Genomic DNA, 19189 nt, shown 5'->3' with positions numbered 1-19189 from the left:
CACTCGGACTACGGTGGCCTGACTAGAAATGACCTCCACGGGTTCTTATTTGAATACCTGGCCCCAGGTTGTTGGAACTGTCTGGGAAAGGACACGGTGTGTTGCTGGAGGAAGGGCATGCCTGAATGCCTGTTGCCATGCTCCCCACCAGAAAGGCCCTCTAACCCTCTGGAATCATGAACTCCCAAATTAAATGTTTCTTTTATAAGTTGTCTCAGTAATGGTGTTTAGTCACAGCAATAAAAAAGTAATGAAGACGCTGGTGTCAAGGAATACAAGGCAAGGTTTCAGCCAAGGTGAGGGCATTTGCCACGGCTAGCATTGAAGGTCACAGGTACTGAGCACAGCCCATCTTCCTGATCAGGACAGATAGGCTGCATTCACACACTCCTAAGCCTAAGAGTGAGCTTGCATTGTCTAGTATGTAGGAGGTGCTAAATAAAAGTCGTGCAGTAAGCTTAAACTAAAGCATTAGCAAACAGCAGGTCAGGAGGCATAAGTATCCTAAGACTCAATGCTGCAAAGACCTCAGTAGACTGCTATGCTGGGTATCTTTCCAAAATTACCTATTGGAGACAATCTTCAACAGTCCTGGGAGGTACAGCCTAAGGTAGGTTATTAGACTGTACGGACCCCTTACTTGTGACTAGTGGAGTGGATTCAAACATAAAAAACAAATCCGTTTCCCTTTTCTCTATGCCCACCCTTCAACAGCCTGTCAACAAGAAATGATTAAAAGACAGTCCTCACCAGATGCTCACACCTTCTTCCCAAACCATCAGTCAGTAAACTTTTGTTCACTGTAAATGTAACCCAGGGGTGTAGCTCAGTGACAGAGTGTTTACCTAGCAGGCAAACTGTCCTAGGTATGGTTCTCAGCATGGGAAACAGAAAAAAGAGTAAGTTTTCTGTTACAGAAGACACTAATTAAATCTGTCTCTTCACTTTAAAAGTAAAAAACCTGAATTGACATGGTAGCACATACCTGTAAACCCACCACTTGAGAGACAGAGTGCCCAAGTTTGAGGCCAGTCTGATCTACACAATGACTTCCAGGCCAGAAAGCTAGGGTTTCAAAGTGAGACCCAGTCTAAAATAAACAAACAATAGGGTCAATAGGTGGTGGTGCACACACCTTTAATCCCAGCACTCAGGAGACAGAAGCAGACAAATCTCCGAGTTTGAGGCCAGCCTGGTCTACAAAGAAAATTCCAGGACAATCAGGGCTACACACAGAGAGAAACCCTGCCTCAAAAAAACAAACCAAGCAAACAAACAAAAAACTCACCCAAAATGGTACCACTGCAACAGACAAGATCCAACTCTGGAAGGTCCTACAATCAGGTCCCAGAGAAGAGACAGATCCTGTGCCACTTCTTAGATGTGACTTAAGTAGAACCAAAAGCTAAGCCAGCTTTCTCACAGACACATCCTCTCAGTTGCAAAAAACTTGCTAAGGAACTGTATGGCACCACTGTGAACTAGGCTCTGACCAGCTGTGTGGGTGTTTGGGCAGCAGGACTGAACAAACCAAAGCACTTCTGCCTTCACTGAGTTTATCTTAAGGATCAGGGGGAGGGAGGGGGCGGTTGGACAACACAGGGACTACAATGCACAAGGCCTAGGGTTCAATCTCCAAAATAGGGAGTGCATCTTCCAGAAAGGAAGCCAGGCAGGTAGATGATCAGGGAGTAACTCAGAGATTTAGAAACTGAATGTTCTGTATGGGTCTGGCAGTACCGAGGGGAAAGCCTCACAGACTTGGGCGACTGGGACCATGGCCAGGTGGCCTGTGTTCAGAACAGCCTCTAGGCAGACAGACAAACAATAGTCCCATGAGCACTAATTTGTTCCACAGTAGACAATGTACTAGTCAAGTACACTATCACTTTTCAGAATGATACATTTCCTTTACATTAAAACATCTTCATTGTGGTAAAAGAGTTAAGCATCTTGTTGTGTTCTACATAGAAAATTAATGCTGGAGGGTAGGATTGTTAGGGTTAAAACAGCAAGGTGCCCCAAATGCTGGAGATATAAATAAGAGAACTTGTAGCTACAGGATGAGGCAGGCAACCTTACCATGTAAGAGGAAGAAAGCAGCTCTGAAAAAACAACCAAGCCGTCTCCCATAAGGCTAGCTTTAAAGAACAGGCAAAGCACTGCTGCCTTCTGCCCTAGTAAACCTCAACTTGATGAACAGTCGTCCCACCTTGGAACATATTCTTACATTTAAGACAGTACTATGAATGAGGATGGCTTCTAAGAAAGCCTTTGCTTATTCCAGGAAAGAGACCACCCTGGGCCACCTCAGGGGTAGAAAGGCTAGACCAAAGAATTGATGGGAAAGGCTTTCAAAACTAAACCCCAGAGGTCTTGGGGGTAGGGGTGCCACTGCCCTTGGGCTCTTCTGCCCTCCACTCTGGAGGGTGGCCTTCTGCTTTCTCTTACTCATCTGCTATAAACTCTGACTGTGGGCTCTGCCTTGGGGATACAAGCACTGGGAACGCTATCACAGCAAGGATCAGAGAGAATTCTGGAGGAGGCTGCTCCCCAATGTGATTACAAGTCACATCTCCTTCAGGGCTTAATCTCCTGCACCACAAAAGGGTAGAGTCTGAGACTGGGATACATACTAATTCCAAGGACTATACTGCAAGAGATTATTTCAAAAAACTAAAATATCATGTTTTTAAAGAATCAGAGAGGGACTTGGAGGCATAGCTCAGAGGTTAAGAGCACTGCTCTTCCAGAGGTTCTGAGCTCAATTCCCAGCAACCATCTGTAAAGGGATCTGATGCCCTCTTCTCCTCTGGTGTGTCTGAAGACAGCACCAGTGTACTCACATAGATAAAATAGATCTTAAAAAACAAAACAAAACAAAAAAACCAGAGAGATAGGCTGTGTACTGAATCATCTTATGTCAACTTGACCCAGCAAAAGTTATCTGAGAGGAAGGAACCTCAATGAAAAAACAAGTAACATCCATAAGACCGGGTTCCAGACAAGCCTGTGGGGCATTTTCTTAGTTACGGATGGAGGAGAGCCCAGCCCACTGTGGGTGGTGCCATCCCTGGGTTGGTGGTCCTGGGTTCTATAAGAAAGCAAGCTGAGAAAGTAAAGAGAAGCAAGCCCGTAAGAGCAACCCTACATGGCCTCTGCATCAGTTCCTGCCCAGTGATATGGAAGCATAAGCCAAATAAACCCTTTCCTCCACAACTGATTTGATCATGGTGTTTCATCACAGCAATAAAACCCCTAAGACAGGCTAGAAAGATGGTTTAGTGGTTAGGGATGCTTGACCAATGCTCAGATCCAATCTATCATAATAAGCTGTCTGCCAACAAAAGCCTGTAACTCTGGCCACAGCTCTTGAACATGAACACACACACACACACACACACACACAGAGAGAGAGAGAGAGAGAGAGAGAGAGAGAGAGAGAGAGAGAGGCAGGCATGGGGAGAGTGTTAAAAACCAAAGAGCTTTCTAAAACAGAAAAGAAAGAAATTAGCCCAGACCCAAGAAATAAAAATATCTGGAAACAGGGCTTAATTACCAACACTTTTAAGTATTACAAAGCCATTAAAGTGTGTTTCAGAACTTAAAAAAATAAAATAAAATCCCATCTATGTATGCCAATGGACTACTAAACTTTTAACATCTAACTCACATATGTAACAATAATAATAATAACCCACTTGGATGTCCATTCACGCCGTACTTAACTCAAAACAGAACTCTGCAGTCTTCCAATCTCGTCTCCCCACAGTTTATTATATCACACTTATCTTATGGTATGGTGCAGTATCTTTTCTACTTGAGACAGGTGAGCTCTAGGTTGAGAGAACCTGTCTCAAAAAGTAAGGCAGAAAGCAACTGAGGAAGGCAGAAATTTGTCTCAAATAGAGTCCTAGCTGGAACTCACTATGGAAACCAGACCAGACCAAGATGGCCTGGAACTCACAAAACCCTGCTTGCCTCTCCCTTCCCAGCACTGAGATTAAAGACTTAGGCCACCAAGGCCAGCTTTTTAAAAATGTCTTTTAGTAAGGCCTCTATGTGTTGCCCAGCCTGACTTCAAACTCTTGCTAAATCCTACCTCAGCCTCTCCAGTACTCACAAGGATAACAGGTGTGTACCCCTGTGCCCTACCGGCTTCCCTTTTCTCTACCCTGTTGTGATTGGTTTGAGATCATCTCACTCCACGGCCAAGGCTTGCATCAAACTCTCCATCCTTCTGCTGCAGACTCCTGAGTACTGGCATTACAGGTATTTGTCACTACACCTGACCCATTTTCTTTAAATTTTCATAAATTCCAGCCAGGCAGTGGTGGCATACACCTTTAATCCTAGCACTCAGGAGACAGAGGCAGGCAGATCCTCTGAGTTCCAGGCCAGCCTAGTCTACAGAGTGAGTTAATTAGAGGACAGTCAGAGCTGTACAGAGAAACACTGTCTCAAAACAACAACAAATCCATGGGTGGCAGGGATGTATGCACAGAACTGCAGGTGCCAACAGACGCCAGAGGCAGTAGATCTCTTGGACCTATAGACATAGTGGTTCTCAACCTGTGGATCCTCATTTTGGGGTAGAACTCCAAATGGTCCCCCTTCACAGGGGTCACCTAAGACCAATAGAAAACATAGACATTTACATTACGGTTCATAACAGTAGCAAATTACAGTCATGAAATAGCAACAAAAATTATTTTATGATTAGGGTCACCACAGCATGAGGAACTGTATTAAAGAATCACAGCATTAGGAAGGTAGAACCAATGAGCTAGAGTGACAGATGGATGCTGGGAATCCAACTGGGAACAGTACATGTTCTTAGCCAATAAGCTGTCTCTCCAGTTCTATATGTCCCTATTTTCCTGACTTTTTTTTCTTTTTCTTTTTTTTTTTTTTAGATTTATTTCTTTATTTTATGTATATGAGTACACCATTGCTCTCTTCAGACAGAGAATTAGAACTTGGGACTAGGAACTAGGGACTTGGAGAGAAGAAGAGAGACTGAAGAATAAACGGGATTGAGTCACACTCTGTCTGGTCTCAGTTCTTCGAGTCAGTCCTCACTCTCTCTCTTGCTGACTGGAGCAGCTTGGGGCAGTGCGGGCTCTAACAATTTAGCCCCCAAGGCTTTTGGTAGTGCAGGTTCCAACATTGATAGAGCGGTCTCGACATTTTGGCCCCCAAACATGGGGTAGCTCAGGCCGCAACATTTTGGCGCCCAACATAAGGCAGCGCAGGCCTCAACATAATCCCATCATTTGGAAGACTGACACAGAAGGATAAAGACTTTAAGATCAGCTCTAGCAACATCACAAGGCATTTATTGTCTCCAAAATAAATTCTTTAGGCAGGGGTGGGGGGGTGGGGATGTTAAAAGCTCAGTGGTAAAGCAAAACCCTAAATTCAACCTCTAGTAACAACCCCCACCCCAGTAAGTGGGGAAGTTAACTATTAGTAACAAGTCAAAAATGCACTATTACCCTCACTAGAATGCAAGAAACTGGTGTGTCTGACCTCCCTGTCTTACTTACTCATAGGACAATCAATAACAAAGCCTTAATAAGTATATATTAAAGGACACATACACCTCCTGGTCTAGCATTCTGGACTGACAATGTCAGTCAAATTCTGTTTGGATTCCAGGAGCATCTGACTGAGAAAAGTCACTGTTTCAAGTCTTTCAATCACAACCTGACACATAATTCAAAAGGCACTGGGGACAGATGGTCATACACTAACAAGCAAGTTCCAAATTTCAGTTTACCATGTAAACAGGAAGTCCAGACTGCAAGTGGACAAATCTGTGTGTGAAACTGGGCTTTGTATATCCTTGTAACTGGGTTTTATGTTTCAAAGAGTTACGTCAATCACCAAAGCCAGTATGTGCAACAAAAGCAGCTTTATCTGTCTCTAGCTGACTAGGTTTGGAGACAAGAGCATGTATAATAACTCCCAGAGGAAAGGAAATAAGAAAAGGATGCTTCTAGACTTAACAGGTACCACAACTAAGTACACAGGGCACTACAGTGAGCCCACAAAACTGCAGAAGACCCAGCTAAGTCAGAAAGCTGGGGCTGACTATACACATTACCATAAAGAAGTCTAAACAGATTTGACAAAGGGAATCATTCTGAAGGCTTTTAAAACACATCAGGGGAACAACAGCACTAGCCTAAAGTAAGAATTTGTGACGGGGGATACAGAAGGCTAGGGATTCAGTCTAACCTGTCAAACATGTCCCAAGAGCCACATACAATTCAAACACAGGATATGCCTACATAGCCCCATTATATATAATGTACAATTAGTAGTCAATTATATTTGATTCTCTATATAGGGATGTTTGATAATTATGAAAATATTACATAATAAGTGATCTTAAACCCAAATGAGGTGACACCTGGGAGGCTAAGGTAGGAAGATTCAAACAGTTCTAGGCCTGCTTAGGTTACAGACTAAGATCCTACCTCAAAAATAAAATAAATCTTTAAATGATCATATACAGGGTGTAGCCAGTAATTTGCTGCTAAAATAGCATATACAAAACTGTACTACAGGGGCTGGTAAGACAGCTCAGTCAGTAAAGTGCTTGTTATACAAGCATGAGGTCCTGAGTTTGGTGCCCAGCACCCATGTAAAAGCCAGGAGCAGGGCACATCTATAACCACAGCTGTGAGTGCAGAAAGGTGGATCCATGGGACTTGCTGTCCGAACTGGTGAGCTCTAGGTTGAGAGAACCCGTCTCAAAAAATAAGGCAGAAAGCAACCGAGGAAGACTGGGAGTCCACCCTGGCCTCCACATCTGTGTGCAAACACACACACACACTGGAATTCATATGCTTATATACACACATACAAACTATTGCACCATAGAGCAGGCAGATACACAGAGTGACAAGAACCAGGACATTGAAATGTAAATAAAATAAAATATAAAAAATATAAAAATAAAATAAATAAATAAATAAATAAATAAATAGAAAGAACCAGGACATTCACTAACCTACACAACACTCTGTCACCCTCTTCTCTCTGTAACTTCTATCAAGGATCTGCTGGATTATTGCAAGTAGGTCCCAACTATTCTCTACCTGTAATCAAACATTCTATAAATAGTATATGAGCGAACAGTTATCAAGTCTTCCACCTGCTGAAACAGATGAGGCATAAATGGAATGTAAAGTTAGGTATCACCAAGGTTCAAATCTTAGGACAGTGACACATACACATAGCCCCAGTATATAAGAGGGCTGGCACAGGACAAATTAAGTTTAAGGCCAAACTGAACTACATAAAGAATTCCAAAGAGGTCCTGATAATACAGTGAGACCCTGTATCAAAACACAAAACAAAAGTTCTTGGCCGATACATATGAGACACACCTCTTTGGGCAAGCTCACTATTTGCATCTCAGTTTTTCCAAATAAAAGGGAGGATGACAAAAATACCAAGAGACTGTTGAAAACTCAACATGAAATTTGCAACAAACTATTACTGTACTAACAATAAATTCTGTTCACTGGCCAACATAACAATTACAACAGATATCTTAAACTCCTTCCTTTGGTCAGACTTCCTTGTCCTATGTATTAACTAAGCTCTAGACTTCCATTGAAAGATACCTGAAATCCCTAAATCAGCTCCATCTGATTCATTCCTGAAAACTCCACATAGTTTAGCCAGTCAATAAACATGGAAAGCACTTTCTAAGAGGGTAAAAGAGCACATCAAGACCTTTCAAAGTGTGGCCACTCTTGAAAATCCCAGCTCTGGGGCCTTGCCTTCTCCAGCAGCTCCAGAGCTGCCTAAACTGAAGCACCAGCAGCACATTAAGAAGGGCAAGCCTTCTGATACAGGAAACATTTGTCACACAAGAATGTTCCAAACCAAAAAGTAGGTTGGGGTTACGTATAAAACCACTTTCTTTCTGGATCACACATGCTGCCAAGGAAGCAGGGAGTACAAGCCAAGTTCTCCTGCTCCGCAGTTGATATTCCTTGTCGGCCTGACTGGGTTTAGAGTCACCTATAACACTCTGGGTGTATCTATGAGGGCTTAGAGGAGGTTTAACTAAGGAGAGAAGACCAAATAAACATATGTAGCTCTATAATTTTTTTTTAAGTTACAAGGCCCTAGGCTCAATCTTTCATTTATTTTTTTCTACTTTTTTCTATCTCTTGAGATCTTGATGTATTTATTCCTATAAATTTAAAAATAAATAGCTCAAGACCCTGGGCTCAATTCCCAGTCCCAGAAGAGAGAGAGAGAGAGAGAGAGAAGAAGAAGAAGGAGGAGGAGGAGGAGGAGGAGGAGGAGGAGGAGGAGGAAGAGGAGGAGAAGGAAGAGAAAAAAAAAAGAAAGAAAATAAAGCCAGATGTGGTGGCATGTGTTTTTAATCCCAGTATTAAGGGGGCAGAGGCATGCAGATCTCCTTAAGATCAAGGACAGCCAGATTTACAAATCAAGTTCCAGACCAGGCAGAGACACACAGTGAGATCTTGTCAAAGAAAGACAGAAATAGAGAGAAAAAGAACTAAGTGTAGGATACCTCCTTATAAGTTTTTGGTCATGGAGGCCCCAGTTCCCTGTAACAACGCAGCCTACTGTCATTGCTCTTGGCTGCCCAACAGAACCATACAGTAAGATGGAGGTATTGCTGAAGGTACACTTTGGATACAAGATATAAAAGAAATCAAGCTAGAAAGGACCTGAAACTTTCTTCCTCCCTGGCAACCTTTCACCTTATCATCATATCAAAAGATGATATGCAGGCTATTGGAAAAGACAAGACATCAATGGCATCCCTTCAACCCACCCTACCGGCTACAATACCAACCTGCCAATAAGATAAGCCCATTGGTACAACATTGTGGCATAAATGCTATGGGGGTAACCAATGGCTTTTGGATTGGATATGAGGCCTAATCCATAGGAAGAAACTCATACCTGGTACTATAAAATTGTTCAAAAGCCCAGTGATTAAGAAGTCACAGGTCCAAGGGAGGAACCTATTACTGTTGTTTGTTAAACATGTTGTCAAACTGCCTTCTAAATATTTATGCTTATACACAGACATTTAAAGTTGTCCTCTACGTTGGCCACAGAAGCTTTTCTTTGCAGTGGTCAGCAGTTAATACAAAGTGTAAGCACTCACTGTAAGTGTCTACTGAATGAGTGCTCAGCCCTAAGCAGGACATCTATTATCAACTCCACTTCACATCAGGGAACACTGCAGACTGTAATAGCCAGTAGGCTGAGGAGAAGTGCTGGGAAATGCTGTCAGTGGAATGAGGCACGGGCAAGGCACCATGAACTCACTGCAGCTGTGATAACCTCCATGAGACCAAGCCAGCAAGATCAGCCAGCATTCCAGCCAGCAGGGCTCCATAGGTTATTTACAAAACCTGAGGGGAAATGAAGAGAGGGGCCGTGTTGGAGGTGCCTGGGGAGAGTGGGAGGAAGGAGGCTGTGGTTTCTTGAAGGTGTGGGAGAAGAAACTGGGGTGCATATAATCAAGTTGTACTGTTTACTTGTATGAAATTGTCAAAGAATAAAGTTTTAAGATCAAAAGGACCAGGGTGGTGGCACAAGCCTTTAATCTCAGCATGCATGAGGCCAGGGCAGGTCCATCTGTATGAGTTCCAGGCCAGCCTGAATGCTCGGCCCTGTCAAAGCTACATAGTGATACTCTCTGAAACCAACTTTGAAAACAAAACAAGCTGGGGTGTGGTGGTGCACGCCTTTAATCTTGGCAATCTTTTGGCAGGCAATTGCAGCACTGAGTTCGAGGCCAGCCTGGTCTACAGAGCAAGTTCCAGGACAGCCAGGACTACAAGAGAAACTGTTTAGTTTGGTTTTGGGAGGTTTGGGGGGGAGGTTCAACTAATACAGCCACTACCCCTGAGTATCACCTATAATTTCACTTTTCCATTAAGTTAATAGTTTGCCATTTTGCTTATTCACATTGGCAAAAAACTCTTCCTCTGTCACACTGGAGACTAACCTAGAGCCTCACACATGTGAGCAACACCCACTCACTCAGCCTTACCTTTTTGGACTTTTCTTTTTGAAACAGGTTCTCACCAATCTGCCCATGCTAGCTTTAAATCCCATCCCCACCCCACCCCCAATAGACAAGGCAGATTTTAAATTTTGATCCTCCTGCCTCTGCCTCTAGAGAAGCTGAGATTACAGCCTACATCACCAAACCCAACTTTTGTACATCTTTTTCATCTTTCTTTTAAAAGAAAGTTACGCCGGGCAGTGGTAGCGTACGCCTTTAATCCCAGCACTTGGGAGGCAGAGGCAGGTGGATTTCTGAGTTCGAGGCCAGCCTGGTCTACAAAGTGAGGTCCAGGACAGCCAGGGCTACACAGAGAAACCCTGTCTCGAAAAACAAAAAACAAAAAAAAAGTTACTAGGTCAGCAAGGTGACTCAACAGATGGGTCAAGCACATGGCACAAAACCCTAGTGATCCCTGTTTGATCCCTCAAACCCGTGTAAAGACAGGAGAGAACGAACCCCACAAAGCCTCTGACCCCACAAGTACACCCACCTCCAAAGAATAGTATGCTTTTAAAACAAAGATATTACCAGGCAGGGTTTTTTCACATGTGTAATCCCATCATTAGGAGGCTGAAGCAGAATGGTCAGACTGAGGTTAGCTGGGCAACCTAGTGAATTTCAAGCTAACGTGAACTGCACAGTGAGACATCATCAAAACAAAGAAACAAAAAAGAAAGTCGCCACTGCATCCTAGGCACACAGAAAATAAAACGCTCTGCCAACGTTTTAAGGCATTATTTCTGATAACACATTTTATCTGCCTTTCCTCTATTGCCTCCAATTTTAAACCTTCCCCTTTAAGCCACAGACTTGATGAATATGTGCACCAGTTATATAAAGGCAATGATCCCTCCTCCTCACAGAGGTGACTCGGTTTCTTCTCTCCCCTCCATCGGTCCATGAAGCACGTGACCTCGCACTCCCAGCAGTGGGCCCTTAACTGCTTCACCTCTACAGCTGTCCAACCCTGGAACGCTTATCATCTTTTGTGCCCAATTTAAACAGCCCTCTTCTAAGACTGCTGGGCTATGAGAAATAGCACTGTAGCTGACATGGTGGCTCGTGCCTACAATGCCAGCCCAAGGAAGAAGGAAGACTAGGAATTCAAGGACAGCTTGGGCTCCAAACTGAAATGGTGTTCCAAAAACAGACAGATAGACCACACAAAGACTTCCTTCTCTTTCCTCGGGTGATGCCTGACTCTATCTCGGGACTACACAGATAGAACGGCTATCATCAGGCAGATCAGAACTGGTGAGTCATCGGCCTTCTCTCCTTCAACACAACTGCATTCCTAGGCATTTGTCAAAAAGACAGTCCTTTAGCACAGTCATGGAGGATTCCCTTGCAACTTAGCTGCTCTGGAGAGGTGGCTAGCTTCCTGCTGAGAAACCCAACACAGACGCCATCTGCTCTGCTCAAAACACACTTCTAGGGTGTCTCCCACTTCAAATTGCCTCTGCCCTGCACTGCCCTGCCTTGGGGCTCTGCCAGTAGAAAGACCATTACCAGATGTGATTTCTCAAGCCTAAACCAGAACTGTAAGCTAAAATAAATGTCTTCTTTAAAATGAAAAAAGTAGTATTAATAACAAGAAGAATAATAAAAAGTATAAAATATCTAGCGGTGTCTGGTGTAAACACTGCATAACTTATGATTGGCAAATGTGTTCATTATTCTACCACTAAGGAAGTAGCATGCTAAAAATTTCACTTGTGGGTTAGGGATTTAGTTCAGTGGGAGAGCCCTTTGTGTACAGTTCCCAGCACCAAACACCATTCTTAATACCAGGTGTGGTAGTACACAACTGAAGTGAAGGCAGGAAGATCAGACACTCAAGGTCATCCTTGGCTATACTGCAAATTTGAGACCAACCTAGGTTATCTGAAACTGTGTCTTCAAAATATTTTAAGTTGTTGCTGCTATTGTTGTTGGTGGAGAGACAGTGCCAAGGACTGAGCCCATGTTCACACTGTGGCTACCACTGAGCTATATGCCCAGCCCTTAGAAATAACATTCTACTATATACTCATGCTATTTCTGCTTTTTTGTATTTTAGGTAAACTGATTCTGTCTGAATCAGCACATGGAACACCAAGATTCCCTAAGATTTTCATTTCAACTCAACCCCTAAATGAGCAACATTCAAAGGTGTGGTTTTTGAAAACAACAGGGGTGAGTCAACTAGAGATCAGCCATTTATCTGTAAATGAACAAATTTGAGTGAACTCTAGTGCACCCTGGCTTGTTTGTATTTCCAAAATCTGTCATCACTGGTACAGAAAAGAATTCCATTTCTGTTGGGAGAGGAAAAAGAATATGATCAAAATACAGTGTATAAAAATTAAATAAAATGTTTTTAAGAGTCAAATTAATTTTTTACAAGATTTATTTATATGAGTACATTGTAGCTGTCTTCAGAGACCAAAAGAGGGCATCAGATCCCATTACAGATGGTCGTGAGCCACCATGTGGTTGCTGGGAATTGAACTCAGGACCTCTGAAAGAGCAGTCAATGATCTTAACTGCTGAGCTATCTCTCCAGCCCCAATTTAAAATTTTTCCAATGTGTTGGACATATGTCTAGTGTCTGGCCCTGGAGTCAGATCACCTGTGTTCAGATCCCAGTTCCCCAATGTTTTACTTACTTTTCTATAGCTGTGATAAAACAGCAGACCAAGGCAATTCATACAAGAAAGCCTCTAACTGGGCTCTGACTTTAGAGGGCTAGAATACATTATGGTAGAACAAAGGCATGGCAGCTAACAGCTGAGAGCTCACACCTCCAGCAAGTAGAAGGAAACAGCACAGTGGGATTAGGAGGAGGTTTTAGAAACCTCAAGTCTGCCCCCAGTGAGACACCTCCTCCAACAGGGCCACACCTCCTACTCCTTCCCAGACAAACACCAATTGAGAACCAAGTGTTCAAATATAAAAGTTACAAAGGCCATTCTCATTGAGACCACAACCTACTAGTTATATAACCTTAGCCCCATCTCTGCAGGCCTGTACTTCTTCATCTGCAAAATGAGCATAGTGTCATCATGTAAACAGAATAAGTCTATGTCTTAAGTGTCAAAGACAGAGATACAAGGTAACTGAAGTACGTGCATGGCACATGTGAGATTTGAGTCTCTAGAACTTACATAAAAGCCAGGCTCAATGGTACTGACCTGTAACTACAGCACTGAGTCGGGGCAAAGACAGCAAGCACCATGGGCCCACTGGCGGGCTACATAAGCCAAAACCAGTGAACTAGACAAAACCAGGGAACTAGACAAAACCAGGGAACTAGAAAAAACCAGGGAACTAGAAAAAACCAGCCAAGTTCGTGGTGCCCTGAGAACTGTGTCTCAGGAAAAAAAAAAAAAAAAAAAGAGCAGGAGGGGGAACAATAAAGGAACACTACTATCACTGAAAGTATGCAAACAAATACAGGTGCACACATACACACAAAGAAGTAAACAGTTACGCATGATACCTTGTCTCTTTCCATTTACTGTATCTAGAAAATGTTTATGCTCAGTAGCATTTCCCTTCTATTTAACAACTTCAAGGCACCCACCTTACAGATACACTCACTGCCATACGGATGACTATTTCCAGGATTTTACTGTTATAAAGAGTGTGCCAGCTGAGTGTGCCTTTAATCCCAGCACTCAGTGGGCAGCAGCAGGACCAGCTCTAATTTACAGGACAACCAGGGCTACACAGCAAGACCAAGCCTAAACACAAAACACAACACAGCACTCCCATTAACGTTTTATTCCTTGTTTTTTTTTTTTTTTTTTTTTTTTTTTTGGTTTTGGGGGGTTTTTTTGTGGGGGGGGGGTCATTTTTGAGACAGGGTTTCTGTGTGTATCCCTGCTGTCCCAGAACTCCCTTGAACAGGGTGGCCTGGAACTCAAAGATCTGCCTGCCTCTGCCTCCTGAGTCCTGTTGCCACTCAGATCCTCGCCCCTCCCCCCTTTTTAATGTCCTACTGTGTCTGTGTGAGGGGGTTGGATCCCCTAGAATTGAAGTTACAAACAGCTGTAACTCCAGTGAGCTGCCATGTAGGTGCTGGGAAGTGAACCTGGAGCAGCCAGGGCACATCGGAGCCATCTCTTCAGTCCCCTCAGGACAATTTTTTAAGGATGACTTTTGGTTTTGAGATAATCCGACTATGTAGCATTGGCTGGCCTTGAATTTATTGTGTGGACAAGGCTGGCCCCAAGAGATCTGCATGCCTGTCTCCCAAGTGCCAAGATAAAACACATGGACCACCACATCTAACCTGAGATGTGTTTTTTTAATTTATTTATATATGTGTGTGTGTGCGCGTGTGTGTGTGTGTGTGTGTGTGTGTGTGTGTGTGTGTGTGTGTGTGTGTGTAAAATGTGCACAAGTGCCTAAGGAAGCCAAAAACATTGTAGTAACTCCTGGTACTGGAGTAATGTGGTCCACCCATTGTGCAGATTAATTTTATGTCAACTTGACACAGGCTGGAATCATTTGGAAAAAAGAAAGCACAATTAAGAAAATGCCCCACCAACCGAGCCTGTGGGCAGGCCCAGTGCGTTTCCGTGGTAGAAGGCTGGTTGGTGTGGAGCACTTTGCTGGCTCCAGTGCTTACCTCTAGGCTCCTGCCTTGCTTGAGTTCCTGCCCTGACTTTTTCCTATAGGCTGTGAAGTGGAGCTGTAAGCAAAATAAGCCCTTCCCTCTCCAAGTTGTACATGGTCATGGTGTTTTATCATGGCATTACAAACTCTAAGACACCCAATGAAGGTGCTGGGAACCCAACCCAGCTCCTCTGTAAGAGCAAGCACCAGAGCTGAGCAGTGGCACACATCTTTAATCTTGGCACACAGAGGCAGAGGCAGGTAGATCTCGGAGTTTGAGGCAGACTGGTCTACAGACAGAGTTTCAGGACAGCCAGGGATACATGGAGACACTCTTGTCTTGAAACCAAACAAAGAACAAGTGTTCTTCTTTGCTGAGTCACCATCTCTCCAGCCCCAGGAACCCATCTTAGTTTTTTCCCCTAGATTTGTTTTATGTCAGTGTTTTGCCTCCATGCATGTATACCACATGTATGCAGGTGTGTGAGGAGGTTCAGAAGAGGGCCCTGGATCCTCTGGAACAGGAGTTAGATGGTTTTGAGGCACCATGTGAGTGACAGGACCTGATGCTAGATCCTCTGCAAGAATAGAAAGTGCTTTCCTTAACCACTGAGCTAACTCTACAGCCCCAGTGTCTTTTTTAAAAACACAAGATAGCTGGCCTATAGACTCCAGTCCTATATTCAAGATGTACTTTTTCCCTGCTAAGCAGCACAGACTCCTGTGAAGCCAAATCTGAATATGCCCAACACTTCTAAGCTCCAAGTAACAGTGACCATGTTTTTTTCCCCTTTACAATTGAGAGGAACGAGTTATCAATATACTCCAGGCTACTCGTATCAACCGGTTTAAACTGTACTTCTGAAAAAATAAAGATCGAGCAAACTGAACTAAACCCACTTTCTTTTACTTTCCACATGATTCCTAATTGTGGAAGGGCTGAACAAACATTAACTATTAAACAGTTCTATTAAAGTTTAAAATCATGCTAAATTCCTACTTGAAGAAACAGGATTCTGACCAAACTAAAAAGACATTGGAATATTTAATCTGTTAAGTAACCACACCTTATGTAAGACTCAATTCTTTTTTTGTTTGTTTGGGTTTTGGGAGGGTTTTTTGTTTTTGTTTGTTTGTTTGTTTGTTTCAAGACAGGGTTTCTCTGTGTAGCCCAGGCTGTCCTGGAACTCACTCTATAGACCAGGCTGACCTCGAACTCAGAAATCCACCTGCCTCTACCTCCCTAGTGCTGGGAGTGCACCACCACTGCCCGGCGTAAGACTCAATTCTTATTGTAGTTGTTTGTTTGTTTCATTTTTGCTGAGGAAAGAATATCATACAGTCCAGGCTGGCCTCAAACTCAATATATAGTGAAGGATGACCTGACCCTCTTGCATTCACCTCCCAGGTACTTGTACCACCACACCTGGCTTATCTGGCGCCAAAAGATTGAACCCAGAGTCTTATGCATGCAAGGCAAGCACTCTATTAACTAAGGTGCCACTCCAGCCCCGTTGCCTTGGTTTTTGCCCTTAGTAAGTTTTAGTTCTAACAATGATTAAAGCAGTTTCAGATATAACCATTTTTGTGTATGTAGTTTATTCAACATTAATGCATATACAGTAAAAACTTAATTCCTTTTTTTGGAACTTCTAGTCTTTCTGGATGTCTAGAAGTACATAATGTATATTAAAGGTAGAATTAACACATTTTATAGATATCCAGCTAGCAATAGTTGAGATTGAATGCATAAATAATAACTTGTTTAAGGCTACTCTCTCAAATGCAAATTGCGTATATGGAAGAGTTTATTCAACACAGGAGAGAGGAAGGAAAAGAGAGAAATCAATACAAACAGCCTCATGCAGTAAAAAATACCTGGGGACTTGTCCTAGTTAGGGTTTCTATCACTGTAATAAAACACGAACTCAGCTTGGGGAGGAAAGGGTTTATTTCATCTTATAGCTTACAGTCCATTATCCAGAGGAAGTAAGGGCAGGAACTCAAGGCAGGAACTCTGGACTGCTGCTTACTGGCTTGCTCAGCCTGCTCTCCTGTAGCACCCAGACCACCTGCCCAGCAAGGGCGCCACCTACACCATGAGCTCCCACCATCAATCATCAGTCAAAAAAGTGCACCACAGGCTTGCCCCTGGCCAGTCTGGTAGGGACATTTTCTCAGTTGAGGTTCCTTCTCAAAGTACTCTCGACTACTTCAAGCTAACATTATAAACCCAGCCAGCACAGTACCTTTTGAAGTATTTCAGTATTTAATTTCCTGATTCAATTTATAATTACATGAAATGAATGGTTTTGAGGTGTGTGTGTAAGCAACAAAATTGAACAACAGTATCAAATAATACCAAGAGTTAAGTAAAAATTCGAATAGTCTGCATAAACAGATCTTAGGATGCTCTCCCAGTTTGCCGAACGATTAGAATTGAGATTCACTTCATTTGCTGACTCTCACTAACCTACACACACATTAGTAAATTAACCACACCACCTGCATCTCTGCAAACCACATCTAAACCCTGAAAAGCTGTTTTGAATGTCAACACCATTCACACTTCCTCAAAAAACAACCTTACTATCAGGGTGTGGTATCAATCCTCAAGGTAATTCTATAACTAAGGGGGCAGAGGCCGAAAATTTCAGTTCCAGACCATTCTGGGCCGTAGAGTAAGATACTGTCTTGCAGGGTGAATCATACACAACTTTACCCATCCTCAGAATTAAACAAGTATATCAAATTTTTATAATTAAGATGAGATTTATACATCACTGGCTTTAATTAAAGACTGCAATTTTTAGAATCCCACCCTCATAAAACTCACCCCCGACCTGACATGTCCTTCCTTTCCTCTCTGGAGCCTGTTGAATCCACCCAGGACTCTCCGCTTGTTTGCAGGCGTTTCGCAAAGGAGACACAGCAGATCCGTGATCTAGTTCCTATCTCGATTGAGATTTCAATCCACTTTTGACCAACACAAAATCTCTCTGGAATTACTGAGCAGTTATGCATACAGACAGCTTTTAGCTCTGTTCTTGGTCTTTGGGGTTTAACAATGTTGGGCCTAAAATCATGGTCAAAACAACAGCAGTTTCAGGTGAGCCAAAATATTTATTTCAAGATGGGTGTGCACAAAACAAACACAGCTCATCTACCAAATACCTTGAACCAGGAACTGAGTTACAAAAACGAAGTGTTTTAGGAAGAGGTCTGAACGAAAAAACAGAGAGGAAAGGCAAGCCCTATCTCCAGGAAGTTCCACAACCACCTCATTACTACCATCCGTGGACAGAGCTGGGTTTTTTCTCCTGGGGCAGAAGGTGTCAGTTTTTAAAAGAGCCGACAAATGAAACCCAGATGCACCTTTCCACAATCTCTGCAGTGACCAGCGCATGCAGCCAGCACTACCACAATGCTGACCCGGGAGGACCCAGAGGCCCACTGGCCAGCTAGAACCGAGCGGCCACTTCCACAGAGAACCACGCATCAGTCCGGGCCATCCTGGGAAGCGACGATGCAGTGTCCTCGCCCCCGCACTCGGAGGCAAGCACCTAAACCCCGGGCACCCCGCGCCGCAGCGACCTCGCCGCGCCCTCCTCAGCGCAGTGGAGGCGCCCCAGAGGCCCCCGGCCCTGCCCAGCCCAGCCCAGCCCTGCCCTACCCGCCCAGCACCGACGCCCCTACTCTACACCCGCTGCGGGCCCGGAGACCTCGCTGCGCTCCCGGGCCTCACCTCCGCGAAGAATCGGGGAAAGCGCACAGCTTCCCGGGTCCGAGTGCGGCCGCCGACTCGCCTGCGGCTCGCGCTGGGCTCCGCCCCCTGGCTGCCGCGCACCCCCGCCGCCTGCTGCAGCCCTCGTCCTCTCCCGCCCTCAACCCTCACCCCACTACTCGCCCCCGCCGCCAAGCTGGGTGCGGCCTGCGGCGCTGCGGTCCAACAATGCGCAGCCCCATTGGTCTGAACGCCCTATCGCCGTCCAGCATTACTCTCTATTATTGGTCAATCTTAAGTAAGGGGCCGGCCCGGAGAAGGGCGGGTCCTGGGAGGTGGAGAGAAGGGTAGACTCTGGCCTCGGGCTGAAGGCCGCGTCACCGTGAGATTAGCGGTTGCTTTGGTCGCTGCAGCCTACAGGACGGCGGGCTGGTGCACCTGCTAACAGGAACGCTAGTTCTCCCACTGAGACTGTCAGACCCGCAAACTGACTGCAAACGGACCTGGTCTAGGTGCGCTGCAAGCGAGATCTTTAGGCAGTTTGGAGACTGAGCTGTCAATCAGGGTGGAGTCGGGACTGCGACGTCTGTGTGCTCAGATAAAGCTCCACAGACAGGAAAGGCCCGCCGGATGAGAGTGGATTAACAAACACCAAGGCCTCTTCAGAGTCTAGGAATGAGGCTGGGTGAGGCCTTGGCAAAACCAGTCCACCTGGCAGTGGCCTGGTAAACTAACCTAAGGAACCAAATCAGTACTGTCTCCCCTGTCATCTGAATCCT

At 44.3% G+C, this 19189-nt stretch overlaps 1 protein-coding gene across 19 annotated transcripts in view; it reads right to left on the bottom strand.

Moving 5' to 3' along the window:
- Add1 (adducin 1) overlaps window positions 1-18639 on the bottom strand; it is a 63334-nt gene extending 44695 nt beyond the window's left edge. For 6 of the 19 annotated variants that reach the window (XM_034509472.2, XM_034509460.2, XM_034509470.2 and 3 more), the window contains exon 1: window positions 18432-18581. The gene's annotated coding sequence lies outside the window, so the exon portion shown is untranslated. Of the gene's footprint in view, window positions 1-18431 lie in introns of all 19 variants that reach the window. The other 13 variants (XM_076938321.1, XM_076938323.1, XM_076938322.1 and 10 more) reach the window with 7 other exon arrangements.
- Between the last annotated feature and the right edge of the window lie 550 nt (window positions 18640-19189).

Source organism: Arvicanthis niloticus, chromosome 7, assembly GCF_011762505.2.
Source record: "Arvicanthis niloticus isolate mArvNil1 chromosome 7, mArvNil1.pat.X, whole genome shotgun sequence".
Classification (NCBI taxonomy): Eukaryota; Metazoa; Chordata; class Mammalia; order Rodentia; family Muridae; genus Arvicanthis; species Arvicanthis niloticus.
This window is presented reverse-complemented; position numbering and strand designations above follow the sequence as displayed.